This window comes from Oncorhynchus keta, chromosome 24 (genome assembly GCF_023373465.1).
Source record: "Oncorhynchus keta strain PuntledgeMale-10-30-2019 chromosome 24, Oket_V2, whole genome shotgun sequence".
In the NCBI taxonomy this organism is placed as follows: Eukaryota; Metazoa; Chordata; class Actinopteri; order Salmoniformes; family Salmonidae; genus Oncorhynchus; species Oncorhynchus keta.
This window is the reverse complement of record NC_068444.1, coordinates 14858933-14863771: the sequence shown is the minus strand read 5'-3', so window position 1 is coordinate 14863771 and position 4839 is coordinate 14858933. Positions and strand designations below refer to the sequence as shown.

The following is a 4839-nucleotide window of genomic DNA, read 5'->3' as shown; positions in this document are numbered from 1 at the left end:
ATTGTAAATAAGAATTTGTTCTTAACTGACTTGCCTAGTTAAATAAACATGGCACCAACATGTTGCGTTTATATTTTGTTCAGTGTACATCATAGGCTGTATTAAACATGTATTATCTATATCTCCAGTATACCGTCAGACGATTCAATTGCCATCGATTGCGCCCCCCCGGGGGGATTCTCAGTAAACCGAGTTTTATGAATGAGTCCCGGTTCATTCTAAATAAACAACCTCATTCCCATGCAGCCTGCTTGCGCCAGCAGAGCGGCTATGGTTCTCCGGTTTCACAGTAAATAGGCTACCCCGGATGGGTCTGGTCTGGCGGTCTCACTGTGCTGCTGGTCGTTGCATTTGGAGCGAGACGGAACGTGCCCGGCACAATAATGGATGGATCTTCATTCTCCAGGACCGCCTCTTGTTGTTACTCTGCCCGCTATGCATCTGCGAAACACGGCCTCCGTCTGAGCCAAGCTGGAGACTCTTCCAGCCACAGAATAGAAACATGACTTACAACGAAAACGCAGAAATAGACAATGCCATCTGAAATAAGGAGAATGAGTAGGCTATATAGCCTGGCGTGTGTCCCACATAGGAGTACAGATCTGCATTGCGCCATAAACAGCCTACTGTTCGTAGTAGTGCTGGCTCCCTAGGATGTTTTAGAGAGGCAATTGCTCGAGCCCAAAAAGCTCACCATATCGCCATTATGATAACGTTTTGCCCAATTGCACAATGCTATTTTACGCACCATAGAGTAACGGTCAAAGCGCCGGGTATGGAGCCTGCTTATTTACCTTGGAGATGGTTCCTGTCTCGGGCTCCAGCGTTCCTCTCCGGGGGGAGAAAATATCCAAAGTCCCCGAGTTAAATCATTTATAAACTTGGTCATTAACTCCTGTCTCTTCCAACCGACAGAGGAACGGGTCCGTAGGCTATTGTCGGTAAAGACTTCGGGGTCCTCTCCCCCTCTATTCTTATTCGCTCTCAATTCAATTCAAAGGGCTTTATTGGCATGGGAAACATGTTTATATTACCAAAGCAAGTGAAATAGACAATAAACAATACTCAGTCCTTCTTTCTCTATCCAGAAAACGGAGGTAGTTGTGTTACAGCGACCAGCGAGTAGTCTCCAGAGCTGATATTCGTAAGGCTCCACCTCCTCAGCTCCGAAGTTCTTCCAGTAAGTACACACACACATACACACAAAAGAATAATCAGCGTGTGACCTTCTTTTACCGGGCGATTCCCGTATTAGCGGGTGAGTCCTCCCTTTCCCTCCACTCCGCCCTGACAAGATGAAACAGTTGAAGACGCGTATTTACCCTTGAGGAAACCCATAATTCCTGACTGACAACTAGCCTACATTGTACTTTACATTCACGTCATTTAGCAGACACACTTATCCAGAGCCAATAGGGTTAAGTGCCTGCTCAAAGGCACATAGACCGATTTTCACCTAGTGGTCTCGAGAATACGAACCAGCAACCTTTCATTTACTGGCCCAATACTTTTAACTACTAGCCTACTGCTGACCGCACTGATAAAAAATAAAAATAAAAATCACTGATAAACAGTGATAACGTAAACTCACTCACTTTTGTACATTGCCTTGGTCCGTACAATTGACCTTATTTTAACGCACCAAAAACGTAATACTTCCAGATCAACTGTAATGTCAATACAATTGTAAAGCACACGTTCTCCCCTTTCCAACAGAATCAATTACATGACCTAAACGCTGACTGTTTCTGCATAATTCAAGCAGGCAATGAGCTCCGTCAGGTCTTTTTAAAAATGGCGGGTGGGGAAGCGAAACTAATGCGTGATAGTGAGAAGGAGAGATGTTGTGTGGGAAATGCGTGATAGTGAGAAGGAGAGATGTTGTGTGGGAAAATTGCCTTTTTTTCACTCGATCTGTCCAACTTATGACCTTATCGTCTCTAAAATGTAGATAAAACACTATAAAGAGTTTATATAATGTGTCATTACATACCTATGTGAAGGTTTGTGTCGAATTTGAATCTGGTTTTTAGGGCGGTGCTAAAGTGATCTTAGAAGTAAACAGTGGCTTTGAGATTGATGATCGCATGCAATGATGACGCAAAAAATGACTAGGTATCCCCCTTACCCCGTCACTGTCCATTTCTTGTTTTTAAACGATGAGAGAAGTGCTACACCTGGCGGAGAGCGATTGTAAGACAGAAATAGTTGCTTTATGCGTGCTGTACGTTTTTTCAACTTTTCTCCAAAACTATAGAGCCATTACCATGTCGATCAACGCTTGAATAGAAACCTAGTTCACACCCTCGATTTAAAAGTCAACACAGTCGCTACAGCCCCATTCGTTTTCTTTGTAGCCTCATTTGAATGTTGCGGTTCCGCACATTTGTACAGAATGGGTTGAGTTTACGTTACACAATTTAGACTCATGCTTTCTTGCCTACAGTAGGCCCAGGCTAGAATTTAGAAAAGGGACCCAATTTAGGGTAGCCTCCCAGCTAGCACATAACGTTCTGAGAACCTTAGAGCTTGGCGAGAGTGTGATTGTCTTATGGTTATTTTGCATACAACCTTCCCACAACATTCTGGGAATGGTACAAGATTGTTGCTTGGCTTTGAACATTCTCAGGAGATTTAAGGAACTTAACAAAAAAACGTAAATTTCTTGTCATTTCATTAGTTTAACAGAACGTTTCCTAAAGTTACATTTCATTTCAATTTTGGTAATGTTCTAGGAACATTCTCCAACTGCTTTGACATGGAATGTTCTCAGAGAACATGAAGAAGCAACATTCTGCTGTGAGAATTTCAGTACTTCAGCATAACATTTCCTACAGGTTTCCTCATGGTTCTATTTAAATGTTCTCAAATTGTTTCTGAGAATGTTAAGAAAACTTTCCATAAAAAAACACAAGAAAACCTTAGTAATGTTCAGAGAACATTTTAAGAATGTTATTTAAATGCAGAGGATGCGCACAGTGCAACATACAGGAAAACGGTTCCAAATAAATGACATCATTACGTGTTCCACCACCCATGTTATCTACATTATTAAATGTCCATGTGGGCTCTGCTATGTCGGTAAAACCTCCCGTTCTCTCAGACAGAAAATCAGTGAACATAAAAGTTCAATCAGGAGAAACAACAGGGATTGGCGCAGTACATTTTCATGATCTAAAGCGTGACGTAAAACCTTTTAGATTTTGTGGCATAGAGAAAGTTAAGATATCAGACAGGGGAGGTGATATCAATAATACTCTGAGTAAAATAGAATGTTTTGGATTTTCACCCTCCAGACATTATTTCCTAAAGGACTTAATGATGAAATGCCTATGAATGTTATGTTGTGAATTTGAACATGAATTATGCTCCTATTTAAGATTACTCTGTTTTTCGTACAATGTACCCAATGATTAATGAAAACTTGCTCGGTAGGTCTATGTCCTCATTTTGGTTTTACAGACGTGTTTAATACATCTTATTTACACACTTTATTTGAATATTTATGAAATACATATTGTTATATTTGGTAGCACTTCTTTGTTTTTCCTTCGCCTCCAACCCCATTCGATGTGTGGAACGGATGTGGGCGGGGCTAGGTCTACATAAGGGTGCTAATTTTAAAAAACACACAAAAGCTCTGAAGAAGGCCGTGAGGCCGATACATAAGCTTATTAAATATCAGTGATACTATCAAGATGAGTGATACTATCAAGATCAGTGATACTATCAAGATCAGTGATACTACCAAGATCAGTGATACTACCAAGATCAGTGATACTATCAAGATCAGTGATACTATCAAGATCAGTGATACTACCAAGATCAGTGATACTATCAAGATGAGTGATACTATCAAGATCAGTGATACTACCAAGATCAGTGATACTACCAAGATCAGTGATACTATCAAGATGAGTGATACTATCAAGATCAGTGATATTACCAAGATCAGTGATACTATCAAGATCAGTGATACTATCAAGATGAGTGATACTATCAAGATGAGTGATACTACCAAGATCAGTGATACTACCAAGATCAGTGATACTATCAAGATCAGTGATACTATCAAGATCAGTGATACTATCAAGATCAGTGATACTATCAAGATGAGTGATACTATCAAGATCAGTGATACTACCAAGATCAGTGATACTATCAAGATCAGTGATACTATCAAGATGAGTGATACTATCAAGATGAGTGATACTATCAAGATCAGTGATACTATCAAGATCAGTGATACTATCAAGATGAGTGATACTATCAAGATCAGTGATACTACCAAGATCAGTGATACTATCAAGATGAGTGATACTATCAAGATCAGTGATACTACCAAGATCAGTGATACTACCAAGATCAGTGATACTACCAAGGTCAGTGATACTACCAAGATCAGTGATACTATCAAGATCAGTGATACTACCAAGATCAGTGATACTATCAAGATCAGTGATACTACCAAGGTCAGTGATACTACCAAGATCAGTGATACTATCAAGATCAGTGATACTATCAAGATGAGTGTGCGGTTTCCTTTTTCCTTCATCTTGTTCAAATGTTACCATGCACCTGAAAAAAAGATTGCTCAGATGTACGAGTGTCTTTTGAATGAAGAATGTTATTTAAAAACATACATTCTGTTATCAGAAAGTGAAGAAAATGTTTCCTAAAAAACACAAGAAAACTTTAGTAATATTCAGAGAATGTTCTAAGAATGTTATTTAGAAACATATACATTCCGTTCTCAGCATCGACAAAACTCTCTATCCTATATTTTGTTAAGAGTGTGTTCAGTGTTGTCATTCAGCCATGATTCTGTGAAACATAGGA

The 4839-nt window shown here is 39.6% G+C and overlaps 1 pseudogene; it reads right to left on the bottom strand.

Annotated features, from left to right (window-relative positions):
- Positions 1 to 1296, bottom strand: part of LOC118402733 (suppressor of cytokine signaling 3-like) — an 8708-nt pseudogene extending 7412 nt beyond the window's left edge.
- Positions 1297 to 4839: the final 3543 nt, after the last annotated feature.